General features: G+C 48.9%; 1 protein-coding gene across 1 annotated transcript in view; it reads right to left on the bottom strand.

Annotated features, from left to right (window-relative positions):
• FAM83H (family with sequence similarity 83 member H) overlaps positions 1-21,094 on the bottom strand; it is a 110,826-nt gene extending 89,732 nt beyond the window's left edge. The window contains exon 1 of the mRNA XM_075581182.1: positions 20,946-21,094. The gene's annotated coding sequence lies outside the window, so the exon portion shown is untranslated. The remainder of the gene's footprint in view (positions 1-20,945) is intronic.
• Between the last annotated feature and the right edge of the window lie 769 nt (positions 21,095-21,863).

Genomic DNA, 21,863 nt, shown 5'->3' with positions numbered 1-21,863 from the left:
ATAGCTAACATCCCGTCCCGTCCTGTATTGTACCTTTCCGTGTTTTCCCTTTCTTTTATAACCATTAATGTTAACTTCTTTATCCCTTTTTTTAATTGCGAAGAGCTTACAATCTAAGTGGTATAGTGGGAGGCTTACAGACACAGACACAGACACAGTAAAAAGTGCATTATTACACGTGCAGTCAGGGAGGTGACACGCATCTGGAGTTCTTAGTAGCAGCGTGGAAATGTAATTAGATGCGTCTTTTAAGATGTGAATTTGCAGCAGGGCTTTGAACGTGGAAAGTGAGGTTGCACGCCGAATATTGTTCCAGAGAGATTAGTGAGAGAGGTGTAAGACGGGAGAGAGTTGTAGAGGAGAGAGGTGCAAAGATGAGAATGTTTGAGAGAGCATAAGAGACGACTAGGGGTGAAACAAGAGATCAGAGTTGGGTATATGGAGGTGCAGAGGAGTGTAGAGCCTTAAAAGAAAGGACTTGAATGTTGTAGTCTATATGCAGGGGTGAGCAAACTTTTTATGCCGAGCCCCCCTTTTCATCCATGAAATTTCTCGGCACCCCCCCCCCCCTGCCTGATTTATTTTATTTATTTATTTATTTATAAAATGTGTTACCAGGAAGTAATACATTGAGAGTTACCTCTCGTTTTCAAGTATGTCCTGGGCATAGTTTATATGACAAATAATACATGGTTGCAAGTACAGTTACATATTGATGTAATCAATAACATGAAAAAGAAAAAAAAACCTTTATTAAACGGTATACAGGCATACCCCACATTAACGTACGCAATGGGACCGGAGCATGTATGTAAAGCAAAAATGTACTTAAAGTGAAGCACTACCTTTTTCCCCACTTATCGATGCATGTACTGTACTGCAATCGTCATATACGTGCATAACTGATGTAAATAACGCATTTGTAACAGGCTCTATAGTCTCCCCGCTTGCGCACAGCTTCGTCACAGGTAGGGAGCCGGTATTGCTGTTCAGGACGTGCTGACTGGCGCATGCGTGAGCTGCCGTTTGCCTATTGAGCTAGATGTACTTACTCGCGAGTGTACTTAAAGTGAGTGTCCTTAAACCGGGGTATGCCTGTACAATGTAAATACAAATATGTATAAATACTTATTTCAACAGCTCGCGCTTGCAAAATTAGGCTGTGTCCACGCTGCCGCTGAGAGCGGTGACATCACCAACTCTCCAAGCATGAGCACAGGGTGTCCTGCTTCATTTTGCGAGCGGGGGGCGTGGATCGGGGGCGTTTGTGTGGCTGTGTGTGTGTGTGCATTGACTGCTGCTGAGCGCGCTTCAAAGTCAATTTTGTCTTGCCCATACCCCCCACCCCTAACATACCCACACCCCCCACCCCTAACATATCCACACCCCCACCCCTAACATACCCACACCCCCACCCCTAACATACCCACACACCCCACCCCTAACATACCCACACCCCCCACCCCTAACATTCCCACACCCCCCACCCCTAACATACCCACACACCCCCACCCCTAACATACCCATACCCCCACCCCTAACATACCCACACCCCCCACCCCTAACATACCCACACCTCCCACCCCTAACATTCCCACACACCCCACCCCTAACATACCCACCTCCCCACCCCTAACATACCCACCCCCCCCCCACCCCTAACATACCCATACCCCCCCACCCCTAACATACCCACACCCCCCACCCCTAACATACCCACACCCCCACCCCTAACATACCCACCCCCCCCCACCCCTAACATACCCATACCCCCCCACCCCTAACATACCCCCACCCCCCACCCTTAACATATCCACACCCCCCACCCCTAACATACCCACACCCCCCCCACCCCTAACATACCCACACACCCCACCCCTAACATACCCATACCCCCCACCCCTAACATTCCCACACCCCCCACCCCTAACATTCCCACACACCCCCACCCCTAACATACCCACACCCCCACCCCTAACATACCCACACACCCCACCCCTAACATACCCACACCCCCCACCCCTAACATACCCACACCCCCCACCCCTAACATACCCACACACCCCCACCCCTAACATACCCACACCCCCCACCCCTAACATACCCACACCCCCCACCCCTAACATACCCACACACCCCACCCCTAATATACCCACACACCCCACCCCTAACATACCCACACCCCCACCCCTAACATACCCACACACCCCACCCCTAACATACCTACACCCCCACCCCTAACATACCCACACCCCCACCCCTAACATACCCACACACCCCACCCCTAACATACCCACACCCCCCACCCCTAACATACCCACACACCCCACCCCTAACATACCCACACCCCCACCCCTAACATACCCACACCCCCACCCCTAACATACCCACACACCCACCCCTAACATTCCCACACACCCCACCCCTAACATACCCACACACCCCCCCTAACATACCCACACCCCCCCACCCCTAACATACCCACACCCCCCACCCCTAACATACCCACACCCCCCACCCCTAACATACCCATACACCCCCCACCCCTAACATACCCACACTGTATATGTCTTTATTTATATAGCGCAATAAATGTACATAGCGCGTCACAGCAGTAATACACGTGACAATCATAGAAATAACAAATAATACAAATAACACATAGAGGGAATAAGCGCTTCAGTCATAAAAGTAACATTAGGAAAAGGAGTCCCTGCCCCGAAGAGCTTACAATCTAAGAGGTAAGTAGGGGGAACGTATAGAGACAGTAGGAGGGTGTTCTTGTAAGTGCGGAGAGAGAGAGAGAGAGAGAGAGAGAGAGAGAGAGAGAGAGAGAGAGAGAGAGAGAGAGAGAGAGAGAGAGAGAGAGAGAGAGAGAGAGAGAGAGAGAGAGAGAGAGAGTACAGAGAGAGAGAGAGAGAGAGAGAGAGTACAGAGAGAGAGAGAGAGAGAGAGAGAGAGAGAGAGAGAGAGAGAGAGAATAGATAGATAGAGAGAGAGAGAATAGATAGAGAAGAGAGAAGAGAGAAGAGAGAAGAGAGAGAGAGAGAGAGAGAGAGAGAGAGAGAGAGAGAGAGAGAGAGAGAGAGAGAGAGAGAGAGAGAGAGAGAGAGAGAGAGATAGATAGATAGAGATAGGAGAGACAGATAGATACATGTTGTCCAAAAGTTATCAAAACATTATTTGTTGTAACAAAAGGAACTATATTGTGGGGTAACAATGAGACACATTTAGACACATTTAGAGCTTGGAAGCATCAGGGAACCGGCAGCTAGAGAACAAAACCGAAGCACAGGCTATTAGCCGAAGATAAAGGAGAACGTGACACAGAGTCTGGGCTGGGCTGTTATACAGAACAAAGCCCGACTCCGGCCTCTCCCCGCCGGCAGCACAGGCCTTTGGTTAAAAGGGAAACGCTCCTATTTAAACTTCATTTGATGTTAAATTCATTATTATTTTTTTTACAAAGCCGCTACTATTTTCTATTTCAAAAACCTTCCAGTTTCCCTTTTGGGCGCGACGTTTCTACGTTTATAAACCGCAGAGGCACTTAACTGGCGCCGCCGGGCGTCCCTTCCACGTGATGCGGATAATAAGGACCAGACGGGGCGACGTCTCGGGGGTCGCCCGGAAACCCACACACATTGCCGCGCTCTCAGCTTGCGTCTCCGCGGCAATGTATCTGGGTCTTTGCGCTTCTTCCGAGATCGCGACCACGTCGCCGCTTGCAGTAGCGATCACGGGGTCACCACACGTTACGATGGGGCGCCAAACGCGATCTCCCCATTAAAAAAGCTAAAAAAGTTGACGCTGCGAGTGCTGGTTTTAATGTGATTACCCAGAATCCCCGGCGGGAGCACTGTATGCTGAGGGATAATGGGGAAGGGCAGCGTTGCAGACCTGGCTGAGGCGTGCGAGTGTGCTCACCTGGGGGATTTGGATGTGCTGTGTAAAGTACAAGCACTTTGCTGCACTGGTTAAAACACATCAGGCGCAAAACCAGTGCGGTCATCAAAACGCGTTACCAGGAAGTCACACACAGAGTTACTGTGCCTCTCGTTTCATGTACGCACGGTTTCTTCTGTGGAATGTTAGAAACGCAGCAGGAATGCCAACGATGCAGCGATCAGATGTGTGAAAAAAGTGTGTGCCCCCCCCCCCCAAAAAGTGTTTATTTCCAATAAAATGCCAGTTGGACGTTCAGAACCGGCCCAGTCCCACTGATTTTGGTTCTTGAGAATGAGAAATTGAAAGGAAACTAAACCGGCCCATCTACCAGGGTTACGTATAAAGGCGAGTTTGGTGCAAAACCGGCACACCTGGCGTTATTTTCCTCTCGTGCATCCGGATCTTCACCTGTAGAGTCTAACAAACAGTCTTATCACTAACGGATTTCGGTAAACAAGGATAAATACCGGACACGGCTCCCTGTTACCGATGGAGACGTTTAACAATTTATTCCGCGAGTTCCTGGGAGCGATTTCACCATGACCCTCTCTCCCCCCCCCCCCGTATAACACCTATACCATCTTCACGTCCCGCGCGCAGCCCCCAGCCTACGGCCCGTCTGGAGGAATGTATGTCCCCGGAATAGCAGCGGAACCGCGGTCAGCGCCAAAACTCACCGTCCAACACAAGCTGCTGAGCGGGAAAGGCGCCCGCACTAATTGTATCAGTTAACCCTTGCACTGCCAGAGAAGCATTGATGGTGTAATGACCATCTGGTCATTATGTGATGGGGCAAAATAATGAAATAGTCACGGCAATTACGCAGTGAAAAGTGGACACTTTAAGAAAGGCTGGAAGGATACGAATGGTTAATAGCAAGAGTGGCCAACTCCAGTCCTCAAGAGCCAGCAACAGGTCAGGTTTTCAGGATATCCCTGCTTCGAAGCCACCTGTGCTGAAGCAGGGATATACCCAATTCCTGGCCCGTTGGTGGCCCTTGAGGACAGGAGTTGGCCCCCACAGTTTATAGGAAGGACACAGGCGGCACGGACACGAGGTATTCCTTATCGGGGGTCAATCTGAAACTCCGGTACAGGGCACACAATGGTTACAGTACCCTTCTATACTGCTCAAAGCATAGCCACGGAGCCTGACAGCACGGAGTGCAAGCTCCCCGGCCCAGGGACCTCCTGACTCATTGCGTTAACGGACTTTAAATCTGTTTGTTAGGCATGTTATGGTCTTTCGTCCCGTTGTACTGCGCTACAGAATAGGCTGCCACATTATAAATAAAAGGCGAAAAATAATAATAATAAAAATGAGCCATTCCACCAATTTTCCGTACGGACACAGAAGTGTAGGGACGTCATTCAATGTACGCCGAAGCCGTACACTTCCGGGAAACCCCCACTTCAGAGGGCAGGCAGTAGAATTAGCCTCCAAGATCTTTACTCAGCCCTTCCATGCCCCATAGGGTTCCCTCGTCTCCGCCCCACAGGATCCCAGGTGACCCCAATAGGGTTACTACATGATATGCTATATAGAAACCCCGCTGGCAGTAATGGGGTTATTGCAGGAGTGTGATGTGCCGTTCTTATTGAGAGAATAAAGTGATGCAAATCCGGGAGTGGCTGGACCGGTCTCACAGACCTGGATACCGGCGGCTCACCCATCACCCCATTCATTAGTAAGGTGACTCCCTGCGCTCTTCCCAGCCTCTTACCTGTACCTAGTTATTTGTAATGACATACGCATACATTATATACATACCCCGGTCTCAGGACACGCACTTTAAGGACACTCGCGAGTAAGGACATCTTTTCAATAGCGCCGTACCCCTGCGTCCGTACGCGCGCCTCGCGAGTACGGACACTTATTCTGCCCTACAGACCGCCGTAGTAGTGACGCGCTGATTCCCCTCGCCCAATAGGCAAGAGGCAGCTCGCGCATGCGCCTGTCAGCACGTCCTGAACATCAATACCGGCTCCCAACCTGCACCGGAGCATCGATAAGTGGAAAAACGTGGTGCTTCACGTTAAGTACATTTCCGCTTTACATATATGCTGCGGTCCCACTCCAGACGTTAATGCGGGGTATGCCTGTGTTACATACATGCTCCGGTCCCACTCCAGACGTTAATGCGGGGTGTGCCTGTGTTACATACATGCTCCGGTCCCACTGCGGACGTTAATGCGGGGTATGCCTGTGTTACATGCATGCTCTGGACCCATTGCGGATGTTAATGTGGGGTGTGCCTGTGTTACATGCATGCTCCCGTCCCATTGCGTATGTTAATGCGGGGTGTGCCTGTGTTACATACATGCTCCGGTCCCATTGCGTACGTTAATGCGGGGTATGCCTGTGTTACATACATGCTCCGGTCCCATTGCGTACGTTAATGCGGGGTGTGCCTGTGTTACATACATGCTGCGGTCCCACTGCAGACGTTAATGCGGGGTATGCCTGTGTTACATACATGCTCCGGACCCACTGTGGACGTTAATGCGGGGTGTGCCTGTGTTACATACATGCTGCGGTCCCACTGCGGACGTTAATGCGGGGTATGCCTGTGTTACATACATGCTCCGGTCCCTATTGCGGACGTTAATGCGGGGTATGCCTGTATTATATACATGCTCTGGACCCACTGCGGACGTTAATGCGGGGTATGCCTGTGTTACATACATACTCCGGTCCCACTGCGTACGTTAATGCGGGGTATGCCTGTGTTACATACATGCTCCGGTCCCATTGTGTACGTTAATGCGGGGTGTGCCTGTGTTACATACACGCTCCGGTCCTATTGCGGACGTTAATGCGGGCTGTGCCTGTGTTACATACATGCTCCAGACGTTAATGCGGGCGAGTGGATTTAACCCCCGGGCGAGTAAATATTGGCCGAAGCAGCACACGTTTAGTACTAGGTGGCGAGTAGATTTTTTGGTGATTTGTCAACCACTGCATACATATATACACACATACATACATACATACATACATACATACATATACACACATACATACATACATATACACACATACATACATACATACACATACATGCATACATACATACATATACACACACACACACACACACACACACACACATACATATACACACATACATACATACATACATACATACATACATACACACATACACACATATACACACATACATACATACATATATAACTCATATGGTAAACCCCATCCTTTAGCTTCTCTGCATACCCAGTTAACCAGCCCCACACTGATGAGACCCATTAAGGTGGAAACAGCTGTCTGTGGGTGGGTTTTCTGGGTATGCACCTTAACCCTGGCTGTGCTCAAAGCTGTGACCATGTCTAAGGCTAAGGTCCCGTTGCACGCGTCCGCACGGCTGGCTTGCTTGCCGGCGGCGCGTGCAACTCGCTGTACCGCGATCTGCGGTCTACAGGATACTTTTCTGGGAGTGGGGGGGGGCGTGGCCAAAAGCAAACAGTGCCACTTTTTTTTTTTTTCAACTTAAATTTTTATTTTGTTCAAATGATAGTATACATACAGTGAGTATGATAATGGCGTAATATAAGATCGGACTACTGTATGTGCCGCTCCCGTTTGTGAACAATTAGACACGTACAGACAGGCTGGGTAGACGAACAGACGAACAGGGGAGCCTCGGGACAGGGGGGGAGGGAAAAATAGGGGGGGATGGGGGGGGAATGAGTTCCTCCTCTTGTGGTTCCACTTCTGCCTCACCTTCGCTGGTTCTCTGTGTCTGGGGAATCATTGCGTACCCCGTAGGACGGCCACATATCAGCCTCTAGGCCCAATTTGCCCTCCTATAGTTCCTACCCGTGGATCCAAGGGGGGGCTGGCAATTTATGTCCTGGGTGTCGCTCTTGGGCATTTTCCCCTATTAAAGCCAAATTGTGGCCCTTTCCACTCCCGGGATGTCTGTTTGGACTAACCACGGTAGCCAGACTTTTTGAAAATTTTCGCCAGTGTCATTGACCAAACTTGTCAACTTCTCCATCTGGCAAATTGACCAAATTCGATTCCTAATATTCGTAATTGGCGGGATTATGTTCTGTTTCCATCGTGCTGTGATCTCCCCCCTAACCGCCATAGCAAAGTGAGCTATCAGTTTGTTTTCTCCTTTGGTAAACCCATCTGCTGATCTGTTCAGGAGGAACGGCCATGGGTCTAATGGGATGGGTTTACCTGTAATCTTATTCAACCAGTCTTGAATTGAATCCCAGACTGGGACGATTTTGGGGCATGACCACAGCATGTGTAACAGATCTGCCTGCTGTCTGCATTGTCTCGGGCACAATGGGGAGTAACTGGGCAGGAATTTAGCTGGTTTTGTGGGAGTGTGGTACCAGCGCATCATTACTTTATATGCGTTCTCCCTTAAAGTTGTGCATATAGAGCTTTTGGAGGCTGCCGTCACTATCTTTGTCCATTCCTCAACCTCTAATTCCTCTCCTAGGTCCGTCTCCCAACTAGTCATGTATCTTGTCTTGTCCGTCACCGTCGTGCTAGAACTGGTCACTTCTTTATACATCTGCGATGTGAGTCCCACCGTGGATGTCCCTGATCGACAGAGCTTTTCGAAATTTGTCATGGGGGTCTGTGGCTGAACTTTTTGATAGAATCTGGAGGTATCTAAAGATCTCGGCATTAGGGATATTATGGTCTGATTTCAGTATTTCGAATATTTGTATGCCTTGTCTCCCCTCCAGATCTACCAATCTCTTGAAGGGGCGGAACCTAGCAGACGGAGGCGGAAATGAAGCGGAAGAGCGCCCTGGACGCGACGAGCAGCAGCAGGGGAGGGAGGAGGGTCTGAGCCAGGAAGAGAGAAGGGACAAAGGAGCCGGCCCTAGTACGGGAGACCTAACAGAGTAGAGGCAGAAGAGGAGAAGGTCAGGCTACAGGGGAGAGGAGGAACAATAAGACGGGAGGTGGGGAGCAGGTGACAGAAGGAATAGGGAAGGGGGGGGAGATGTTAAGGAGATAGACACGGGAGTTAGACGTAAGACTAGGAGGGGGGGAAGAGGAATAAGGGAGCTGGTAACAGTGAGGGAGGGGGAAGACGAGGAAGGGGCTTAGGGGCAGAGAGAGGAGAGATAGGGGAAGTGAGAGTGGAAAGACCCATAAAAAGAGAGAGTTACAAGGAAACATAGATAAAGTATGGCGGTGGGCAGCACTAGTAGCAAGGTTCAGAAGGGACTGGTTCACACCGTAAAGGTACGGGGGGAACCAAGGGAACAACACAGGGCAAGAAAATGATCAGCTTTCCCAAGTGGCACAGTAGTTAAGAGTTGAAGGGGAGGCAAGGTCACGTTGACGCATTCATAGTTTAAAGGTTAGGTTTGTGCATTAGAGGTTTTTCAATGACTTGTTTATGACTGAATATGTTTACCAATACAGTTTGGACTAATAAAGATAATGATATGTCGGCTGGGACGGCGGTCCCACAGTCGCCGTGCGCTGCTACTCTCGGGCGGGGCAGTCGCCCTAGAGCCTGAGGAAGACCTGGGGAAGAGGTGGATCAAGGCGGCCCTGAGGAGGAGGCAGAAGACAGAGGGCGCGACCCAGGGGTCCACCAACCCACAGGCAAGGGAGAGAAAGTGGTTCCATGCCACCGACTACTCTCCCACCCCGCTATATGTGTTTTATGTGTTCTCTTTCCCCACTGTATCACATGTACCCTGTGTTTCTACCCCACCCCACACCGTCTCCTACACAAGTGACCCCCGCTGAAGCCCCACAAAGAGCTGAGTACTGTAGAGGAACAGAAACGGCTCCGTAGAGGTCCGACATACCAGAACGCTGCAATCGGGACGCAAGGTCAGTACCCAGCATTATCATGCCTTTAACTTTTATATCACACAACACTAAGGGTCTAAACTCCCCCTGTAAACGTAAGCTAGCACTCACTGACTACAAAAAAAAGGGGGCAGACTTCATACTACTCCAGGAAACACACTTCAGCACCACTAGTTCTCCCAAATACTTCGACAAGCAGTATAAACAGGTATTTCTATCGTCTGCTACAGAAAAAAAGCGGGGTGTAGCAATCTTGGTCCATAATAGAGTAGGACCAGTAGTGGATAAGGTGAAAAAAGATCAGGACGGCAGATTCTTGATGCTCATAGGATCCATAAATGCACAACCAATAACAGTGGCAACGATTTACGCCGCAAGTGTTCACGAGTCGGACTTCTTTACAAAGACGTTTGACGTTCTTAAAAATTTTAGCAAAGGGGCTATAATCCTAGGAGGAGATTTCAATACAGCTCTGAATGCAGCCCTGGACAGGTCATGCCCCCATAGTCACAAAACCAAAACACGACCTTCAGCGCTAGAACAAGGATTAAAAGACCTACAACTAATAGATGCCTGGAGGGAGACACACCCGCTAGAAAGGCTATACACTTTCTACTCACATCCCCATGACTCATTTAGCAGAATTGATTACTTCTTTGTCTCTAGTAGACTGATCCCCGCGATCACCCATTCTGGGATCCATGACATTTCATGGTCAGATCACGCACCGATCGAGCTAAGGTGCACTCAGATAGGGCTGGAAAGACCAAGAGCAAATTGGAAATTAAACGATTCCCTCCTAAAGATCCCCGATTTAGAAGGAAAGATCAAAGAGGCGATCAAGTACTTCTTTAGTGAAAATAAAGGTAGCGTTAGCTCCCATATAACCCTCTGGGAGGCACATAAAGCAACACTGAGGGGGGTTTTGATTAGCCTGGCGGCCCAAAAGAAAAAGGAAAGCAACGCAAAAATTATTAAAGAGCAAGCAGAGTTAAAGCAGCTTTGGGAACAACACAGACGAGCACCAAATGCGGCGACTCTCCTGAAAATTAAAGACACTCAGATTAAACTGAACCTACTCCTCACCTCCCAGGCCGAGAAATCGTTAAGTTGGTCAAAGAGAAGATTCTTTGAAAAATCAAACAAACCAGATACCTTGCTGGCTAATATGATTAATTCTAAAACAAACAGTTATAATATACAAGCCTTGCGGCGGGAATCAGGGGGGGTCACGGCCAATCCCAAACAAATTGTAGGGGAATTTAAAGCCTTCTACGCAAAATTGTACGATGGGGAAAACGTTTCCCGATTTACCGGGACAACGGCGGCCCTACGGAGTTTCCTGAAAAGCGCACACATACCCGGTTTGAGTAGGTCAGACAGAGAGGTAATATGTAGAGATTTCACAATGGAGGAATTATCAGAGGTTATTAAAAACCTGAAACCCTCTAAAGCCCCGGGTCCCGACGGATACTCAAATCTTTATTACAAGAAGTTCAGGAAACAACTGGCCCCTTATCTCCTCCGTATGTTTAATCAAGTGCTGAACGGGTCCCCCTTCCCCAGCCAGATGCTCCAAGCGTCCATTTCAGTAATACATAAGACAGGGAAAGACCCCCAGGACTGTAAAAGTTACAGACCAATATCCCTGATTAATTCGGACATCAAAATTTACACTAAATTATTGGCCAATAGATTGAGTCTTATCCTTCCCAGACTAGTGCACCCAGATCAAGTCGGGTTTATCCAGGGTCATCAAGCATCTGATAAAACCCGACGAATCATTGATCTGATAGAGATAGCCAATTCCAAATCTATACCAATTATGGCGCTTAGTCTGGATGCGGAAAAAGCGTTCGATAGGATAGACTGGCCATACCTGGAAGCCACGCTTGGAGCGTTCGGCATGGGAGACAAATTGATAAAAGCTATATTCGCTCTCTATTCAGCCCCGTCGGCAAGGGTTACCCACCAGGGATTCGCTTCAGATCCCTTCCAAATTAAGAGCGGAACGAGACAGGGATGCCCGCTCTCCCCCCTCCTCTTTGCACTGTGTATGGAACCGCTGGCGGCCCAGATACGGGATAGCAAAGACATCACGGGTATTGACATCGGAAACCAGTCGCATAAGGTGGCACTATATGCGGATGATGTATTCCTGACAATATCCAGACCCCTTACCTCTCTGCCTAACCTTTTTGATCTGCTTGGGTGTTTCAATAGGGTCTCCGGATTCAAAATTAATCAGGGTAAATCAGAGGCTATTAACATAAATCTCCCCAGACATATGGAAAAGCTAATTGCCATAAATTTCAACTTCCGCTGGCAACAACACCAAATTAAATATCTAGGGGTTAATATCACCAAGTCATATAGCACAATCTATCAGGAAAACTACCCAAGACTGATACGGACCCTGAGAGAGGACATCAAGAGGTGGGCTAAACATAAAATCTCATGGATTGGTAAAATCCACTGCGTTAAAATTAATTTGCTCCCTCGCCTACTGTATTTTTACCAAACTCTCCCGGTGCCAGTAGGCTTGAAGGATACTCTCTCACTCCAATCCGAGATAGATAAATTTATCTGGGGAGGAAAGAAGGCGAGGGTGAGCAAACAAATAATGCGCAAACAAACGGGGGCGGGAGGGCTAGCGGTACCTTGTTTGTTATCCTATTACAAGGCGGCCCAATTATGTCAAATTGTGCAGTGGCACTCTAACCCAGACTCCAAAAGATGGGTCGCGTTAGAACGAGAGGCATGCTCCCCATTAGAACTGGAGCATCTGATTTGGTACCCCAAAAAGGTGCGTAGAAGCACCAAACTGCCACTATCCTCAATGACCAACTCGCTCTCGATATGGGAGGGTACTAGGCTCAAATGCGCACTGACCAGCAGGGCGTCGGGTATGACGCCACTATGGAACAACCCACTCTTTGCTTCCGGGCCAGTCCAGTACGGAATTCACTATCTGGAAACTAAAAAACAGTGCCACTTTTTGCCTCAAAAACCATTTTTAACATGGTCCCTATAGGCATATATATATATATAGTGTATATATATACACATACATACATATTTGCATATACAGTATACACATACATAATCCTGTACATAGCGTGTCACAGCAGTAACACACGGGATATAATAATATAAACACAATGGGAATAAACGCTTGAGACATAAAAGTAACATTCAGAAAAGGAGTCCCTGCCCGAAGAGCTTACAATCGAAGTGTAAGTGGGAATAGCTTAGAGGCAGTAGGATGATATATATATACACATATATACACATATATACACATATATACACATAGACCTTTCCGATCTTGTTCCAAGTGCTGTGTGTAACGACGCGCTGGGTAACGATACGCTGTGTGTAACGATACGGTGTGTGTAACGATACGCTGTGTGTAACGATACGCTGTGTGTAACGATACGGTGTGTGTAACGATACGCTGTGTGTAACGATACGCTGTGTGTAACGACGCGCTGGGTAACGATACGCTGTGTGTAACGATACGCTGTGTGTAACGATACGCTGTGTGCAACGATACGCTGGGTAACGATACGCTGTGTGTAACGATACGCTGTGTGTAACGATACGCTGGGTAACGATACGCTGTGTGTAACGATACGCTGTGTGTAACGATACGCTGTATGTAACGATACGCTGGGTAACGATACGCTGTGTAACGATACGCTGTGTGTAACGATACGCTGGGTAACGATACGCTGTGTAACGATACGCTGTGTGTAACGATACGCTGTGTAACGATACGCTGGGTAACGATACGCTGGGTAACGATACGCTGGGTCACGATACGCTGTGTGTAACGATACGCTGGGTAACGATACGCTGTGTGTAACGATACGCTGGGTAACGATACGCTGTGTGTAACGATACGCTGTGTGTAACGATACGCTGTGTGTGATGATACGCTGGGTAACGATACGCTGTGTGTAACGATACGCTGTGTGTAACGATACGCTGTGTGTAACAACGCGCTGTGTGTAACAACGCGCTGTGTGTAACGATATGCTGGGTAACGATACGCTGTGTGTAACGATACGCTGTGTGTAACGATACGCTGGGTAACGATACGCTGTGTGTAACGATACGCTGGGTAATGATACGCTGTGTGTAATGATACGCTGGGTAACGATACGCTGTGTGTAATGATACGCTGGGTAACGATACGCTGGGTAACGATACGCTGTGTGTAACGATACGCTGGGTAACGATACGCTGGGTAATGATACGCTGGGTAACGATACGCTGTGTGTAACGATACGCTGGGTAAAGATACGCTGTGTGTAATGATACGCTGTGTGTAACGATACGCTGGGTAACGATACGCTGTGTGTAACGATACGCTGTGTGTAACGATACGCTGTGTGTAACGATACGCTGTGTGTAACGATACGCTGTGTGTAACGATACGCTGTGTGTAACGATACGCTGTGTGTAACGATACGCTGTGTGTAACAATACGCTGTGTGTAACGATACGCTGTGTGTAACGATACGCTGTGTGTAACGATACGCTGGGTAACGATACGCTGTGTGTAACGATACGCTGTGTGTAACGATACGCTGTGTGTAACGATACGCTGGGTAACGATACGCTGTGTGTAACGATACGCTGGGTAATGATACGCTGTGTGTAACGATACGCTGTGTGTAACGATACGCTGTGTGTAACGATACGCTGTGTGTAACAATACGCTGTGTGTAACGATACGCTGTGTGTAACGATACGCTGTGTGTAACGATACGCTGTGTGTAACGATACGCTGTGTGTAACGATACGCTGTGTGTAACGATACGCTGTGTGTAACGATACGCTGGGTAACGATACGCTGTGTGTAACGATACGCTGGGTAACGATACGCTGTGTGTAACGATACGCTGTGTGTAACGATACGATGTGTGTAACGATACGCTGTAACGATACGCTGTGTGTAACGATCCGCTGTGTAACGATACGCTGTGTGTAACGATACGCTGGGTAACGATACGCTGTGTGTAACGATACGCTGGGTAACGATACGCTGTGTGTAACGATACGCTGGGTAACGATACGCTGTGTGTAACGATACGCTGGGTAACGATACGCTGTGTGTAACGATACGCTGTGTGTAACGATACGCTGTGTGTAACGATACGCTGTGTGTAACGATACGCTGTGTGTAACGATACGCTGTGTGTAACGATACGCTGTGTGTAACGATACGCTGGGTAACGATACGCTGTGTGTAACGATCCGCTGTGTGAAACGATCCGCTGTGTGTAACGATCCGCTGTGTAATGATACGCTGTGTGTAACGATACGCTGGGTAACGATACGCTGGGTAACGATACGCTGTGTGTAACGATACGCTGTGTGTAACGATACGCTGTGTGTAACTATACGCTGTGTGTAACGATACGCTGTGTGTAATGATACGCTGTGTGTAACGATACGCTGGGTAACGATACGCTGTGTGTAACGATACGCTGGGTAACATTACGCTGTGTGTAACGATACGCTGTGTGTAACGATACGCTGTGTGTAACTATACGCTGGGTAACGATACGCTGTGTGTAACGATACGCTGTGTGTAACGATACGCTGTGTGTAACGATACGCTGTGTGTAACGATACGCTGTGGGTAACGATACGCTGGGTAACGATACGATGTGTGTAACGATACGCTGTGTGTAACGATACGCTGTGTGTAACGATACGCTGTGTGTAACGATACGTTGTGTGTAACGATACGCTGGGTAACGATACGCTGGGTAACGATACGCTGGGTAACATACAGCGCCCTTGATGAAAGGATTTTGCTCTCCTGTATTGAGCGTGGAAATGCAGTGACCCATACTGCACATACACTCACACACACTATTATATAGTTACACTGTAAGAGCGGGTGGGAGAGAGCGTGAGACACTAATCCCAGGTAACCAGTGTAACAGCGGCTTACTGACTAACACAAAGAGAAAGCAGTGATACTGTGTAACGCTCATACAGCCTCTCTGCCTGACACGCCGACACCGGACCCCTCCCCCTTAACACATTCACTGCTGTGCGGTAACGTCTCCTCCCCTATCCCAACACGCCCAACCAGTCCACGTGCTTAACCCCGTCACTGCCACAGGGCCCAGAATGCACTGCAGATGTTCCCCTACCTGTCCAAACATTACAGCATATAGAATATATATTGTTGCAGACCTGTCTTACACATGCAAATGAGCATACAGTAATATTTCCATTTGAGATATATATATTTATTATGCAGAAAATGGCGGCACACCCAGGGCGCAGCGCCCGGTAAGAAGGCGCGCAGAGCCCGGTAAGAAGGTGCGCAGAGCCCGGTAAGAAGGCGCACAGAGCCCTGTAAGAAGGCGCGCAAAGCCCGGTAAGAAGGCACGCAGAGCCCGGTAAGAAGGCGCGCAGAGCCCGGTAAGAAGGCGCGCAGAGCCCGGTAAGAAGGCGCGCAGAGCCCGGTAAGAAGGCGCGCAGAGCCCGGTAAGAAGGCGCGCAGAGCCCGGTAAGAAGGCGCGCAGAGCCCGGTAAGAAGGCAGGCAGAGCCCGGTAAGAAGGCGTGCAGAGCCCGGTAAGAAGGCGCGCAGAGCCCGGTGAGAAGGCGCGCAGAGCCCGGTAAGATGGCGCGCAGAGCGCGGTAAGAAGGGGTTCGCGCTGCACATGGAAGAGGATTAGATCACAAAAGTGATCTGGGATCACAGCACAGCGGCAGCAAAAAGGGTCATTTATTATGTGCTCACATAAGTCCCGGGGGGCGGGGGGGATCCCTGAAGAGGAGATGGGGGGGGGGAGAAATCCTTGAAGAGAAGATGGAGGGGGGAGAAATCCTTGAAGAAGAGACGGGGGGGGAGAAATCCCTGAAGAGGAGATGGGGGGGGGGGGAGAAATCCTTGAAGAGGAGATGGGGTGGGGAGAAATCCCTGAAGAGGAGTTGGGGGGGGGAGAAATCCCTGAAGAGAAGATGGGGGGGGGGGGGGAGAAATCCTTGAAGAGGAGATGGGGGGGGGGGGGAGAAATCCCTGAAGAGGAGATGGGGGGGGAGAAATCCCTGAAGAGGAGATGGTGGGGGGGGGGAGAAATCCCTGAAGAGAAGATGGGGGGAGGGGGAGAAATCCCTGAAGAGGAGATGGGGGGGAATCCCTGAAGAGGAGACCGGGGGGAGGGAATCCCTGAAGAGGAGACCGGGGGGGAGGGAATCCCTGAAGAGGAGACCTGGGGGAGGGAATCCCTGAAGAGGAGACCTGGGGGAGGGAATCCCTGAAGAGGAGACCTGGGGGAGGGAATCCCTGAAGAGGAGACCGGGGGGAATCCCTGAAGAGGAGACCGGGGAGGGGGTGGGGAATCCCTGAAGAGGAGATGGGGGGGGGAATCCCTTTAGAGGAGACCGGGGGGGAATCCCTGAAGAGGAGACCGGGGGGGGGGGAATCCCTGAAGAGGAGACGGGGGGGGGAGGATCCCTGAAGAGGAGACGGGGGGGGGGGAGGATCCCTGAAGAGGAGACGGGGGGTTGGGAGGATCCCTGAAGAGGAGACCGGGGGGGGGGGAGGATCCCTGAAGAGGAGACCGGGGGGGGGAGAAATCCCTGAAGAGGAGACGGGGGGGGGGATCCCTTTAGAGGAGACGCTGGGCTTCTGTGTGCACTTTGGACATAATAAATGACCCTTTTTTGGAGAGAGACAGACACACAGAGACACAGCTCAACATCGGTGTATATAGCTCAACATCGGTGTATATAGCACAACATACAGTAGGTGTATATAGCTCAGCACAGGTGTATATAGCACAACATACAGTAGGTGTATATAGCACAACATACAGTAGGTGTATATAGCTCAGCACAGGTGTATATAGCACAACATACAGTAGGTGTATATAGCTCAGCACAGGTGTATATAGCACAACATGCAGAGCAAGCAATTCCTTTCAATATAAAAAATATAAAAGTGTTTATTCGAAACATCATCGTTTTGGCACTTCCTGGGGGAGATGGGATGAGATATAGATTATATATATATAAAACACGTGCATACGTACGTATATTTATACACACACACACATTTCTATTTTACAGAGAACTTCACATACCCCAAGCACAGAATGTATTATTGACATGTAAGCTACACTCAATTATTCAGCTTTCTCAATAAAAGAAACGTGCTCAGAAAAGGCATTTGTCAGTTAGTATGTCCTCCCGTTCCTAATAGTTTCACAAAGCCCTATATGGAGAAAAAAGGCCGCTCCGAGCTTCCCCAAATACCTTGCTGATATTAGGCCATTTCTCGCAGGGCCTGATAATACTCTGTGTCAGCGCGCACCCTGTCACTCCTTACAGACAGAGGTTGGCACAATGATTTTCTAATAACTGATCATTATTGGCGTTTTTCTCATTGGTACTGAATTTTTCCCTGGTATGCGTGTGTGCCTCTAATTCAAACACAAGAAGTGTATCTTTCATACTACACAATATCGCTTCCATGTCACTGTTTCACTTTGTAGCAAATCTACTAACCATTTCCTCTATTCAGACATTCAATATGAGAGATACTCTGCAGTCAGTATTAATACCCAGGACTGTGTGAACCTGCTCCTGATACTCTGCAGTCAGTATTAATACCCAGGACTGTGTGAGCCTGCTCCTGATACTCTGCAGTCAGTATTAATACCCAGGACTGTGTGAGCCTGCTCCTGATACTCTGCAGTCAGTATTAATACCCAGGACTGTGTGAGCCTGCTCCTGATACTCTGCAGTCAGTAATAATACCCAGGACTGTGTGAGCCTGTCCCTGATGCTCTGCAGTCAGTGTTTATACCCAGGACTGTGTGAGCCTGTCCCTGATGCTCTGCAGTCAGTAATAATACCCAGGACTTGAGCCTGTCCCTGATGCTCTGCAGTCAGTATTTATACCCAGGACTGTGTGAGCCTCTCCCTGATGCTCTGCAGTCAGTAATAATACCCAGGACTGTGTGAGCCTGCTCCTGATACTCTGCAGTCAGTAATAATACCCAGGACTGTGTGAGCCTGCTCCTGATGCTCTGCAGTCAGTGTTTATACCCAGGACTGTGTGAGCCTGCTCCTGATACTCTGCAGTCAGTAATAATACCCAGGACTGTGTGAGCCTGTCCCTGATGCTCTGCAGTCAGTGTTTATACCCAGGACTGTGTGAGCCTGTCCCTGATGCTCTGCAGTCAGTAATAATACCCAGGACTTGAGCCTGTCCCTGATGCTCTGCAGTCAGTATTTATACCCAGGACTGTGTGAGCCTCTCCCTGATGCTCTGCAGTCAGTAATAATACCCAGGACTGTGTGAGCCTGCTCCTGATACTCTGCAGTCAGTAATAATACCCAGGACTGTGTGAGCCTCTCCCTGATGCTCTGCAGTCAGTAATAATACCCAGGACTGTGTGAGCCTGCTCCTGATGCTCTGCAGTCAGTGTTTATACCCAGGACTGTGTGAGCCTGTCCCTGATGCTCTGCAGTCAGTAATAATACCCAGGACTGTGTGAGCCTGTTCCTGATACTCTGCAGTCAGTAATAATACCCAGGACTGTGCGAGCCTGCTCCTGATACTCTGCAGTCAGTAATAATACCCAAGACTGTGTGATCCTGCTCCTGATTCTCTGCAGTCAGTATTTATACCCAGGACTGTGTGAGCCTGCTCCTGATACTCTGCAGTCAGTAATAATACCCAGGACTGTGTGAGCCTGCTCCTGATACTCTGCAGTCAGTAATAATACCCAGGACTGTGTGAGCCTCTCCCTGATGCTCTGCAGTCAGTAATAATACCCAGGACTGTGTGAGCCTGCTCCTGATGCTCTGCAGTCAGTGTTTATACCCAGGACTGTGTGAGCCTGTCCCTGATGCTCTGCAGTCAGTAATAATACCCAGGACTGTGTGAGCCTGTTCCTGATACTCTGCAGTCAGTAATAATACCCAGGACTGTGCGAGCCTGCTCCTGATACTCTGCAGTCAGTAATAATACCCAAGACTGTGTGATCCTGCTCCTGATTCTCTGCAGTCAGTATTTATACCCAGGACTGTGTGAGCCTGTCCCTGATCACCCTTCCGATGTGTGTAAATATTTTCTGTATATAGTGTAAATATTCTGTAAAATTGTATTTTAATTTGTTTGTTGCTTTTGGATTGATACGTTTGTAAAATTGGGTTTTTTTTTAATAATGAAAAAAATACCCTACTATATAGATTTATACCCAGGACTGTCTAAGCCTGTCCTTAATACTGTGCAGTCTTATAAAGAAAATAAAGCAGAAGGAGAGAGACAGGTGGGATATAAAGTCCTGGGAGAGCAGGTGGGCGGGGGCTCAGATATAAGTGTGTAAATATTTTCTATATATAGTGTAAATAAGCTGTAAAATGGTATTTTAATTGGTTTGTTCCTTTTGTATTGATATGTTTGTAAATTTGTTTTTGTTTTTTAATAAACACCCAACATTACATAAAAATCCAGGACTGTCTGAACCTGTCCCTGATATTCTGCAGTCAGCAAGTCACCTTACATTATATATTCATACCCAGGACTGTGTGAACCTGTCCCTGATATTCTGCAGTCAGGAAGTCACCTTACATTATATATTCATACCCAGGACTGTGTGAGCCTGTCCCTGATATTCTGCAGTCAGGAAGTCACCTTACATTATATATTCATACCCAGGACTGTGTGAACCTGTCCCTGATATTCTGCAGTCAGGAAGTCACCTTACATTATATATTCATACCCAGGACTGTGTGAGCCTGTCCCTGAAACTCCAGAGTCATTCTACACCACATATTTAACACCGGGAACGCGGTATTGTGCTGCTGACACCATACCAGGGTAATAAGCAGTTAGGTTACCCTCAAAACTGCTAGCTCAGCACCATCGGCGAAAAACGCAACTTGTCAGCACCTTTGGCCGCAGTAAAAGGCGGATATGGGAGTCCGACGTGAGCTTGCAAATCCACAGCCAAGCGCCAACAACTCCCTTCCTCCAACTGCCAACTCTAAGTGGGACTTAGTTCACCTGGGCACCGAGAACCCCCCGTTCTGCCCTCCCCCCTCCACCAACCGACTTCCAGGGACCACCGGTAGCCCCGTATAAGCACACATTAGGGGCGCGTTGAAAGCGAGAGCGTTTGGGTCGTACCTTGGCAGGTGTTAAGCGGAGAGTTTGTCGCCGTCTCTGCGCCGGGTCTCTGTCTGCCTGTCTCTTCCTGTGTTTCTCTCCCTCCCCTCTGATTCCTGACTCACCCAGGCACCTCGGAACAAGGGGAAAGACAGCACTTTAGCTCCACCCCAGGCAGGCAGAAGGGAGAGGGACTCAGGGAGAGTGCAATGTTTGAACACCAGCTCCCCTGCTTGGGGAACTCTTAGGAGATAAGGAGACATTCCTAAAGTCAGGCCCAACCCGTCTCTGTCTCTCGTGGATTTTCGACGGCGTGGCCGGTAAAAAGGCCGTGGACTAACGCAGGAGATCACGAATGCAGAACGTGTACCCGGGAAGGAGTTTCACAGAGTTTGCGATGGATGTATATTTCTATATGCAATGCATGATCATCTACGTAGTCTTATATGGTTGTATTTCTAACCATGTATTATTTGTCTTAACTCTGTGCCCAGGACATACTTGAAAACGAGAGGTAACTCTCAGTGTATTACTTCCTGGTAAAATATTTTATAAATAAATAAAATAAATAAATATGTGTGTATATACTGTATATGTGTACATATATTCAATATATATACATGTATATAGGAAGGGAGAGATGTGTTAACTCCTCTGGCAGCAAAGGGTTAAAGCCGCCACATTTCCCCCCCCCCCCCCCCCCCCCCCCCGTGTGTTATCTTGTCCTTGCTGGTTTCAGCGCAAGGAACCCCACAACCCACGGAGTGTCCACCTGTGGCGCGTCTCCCTCTCGGGTTAATAGGCCGCCGCCACGTAATCGGTTGCGGCTTCCTTTTGGGGGATGGCGTCGGCCATGTTGGATATGCCGTGATGAACACCGACGCATTCAGCGCTAATTATCTCAAGATACCAGGAGTTCCCAAGCGCTGAAACTAGCGA

Source organism: Ascaphus truei, chromosome 2, assembly GCF_040206685.1.
Source record: "Ascaphus truei isolate aAscTru1 chromosome 2, aAscTru1.hap1, whole genome shotgun sequence".
NCBI classification, from domain to species: Eukaryota; Metazoa; Chordata; class Amphibia; order Anura; family Ascaphidae; genus Ascaphus; species Ascaphus truei.
The sequence above is the reverse complement of the archived record's forward strand: the minus strand, read 5'-3'. Positions and strand labels throughout refer to the sequence as shown.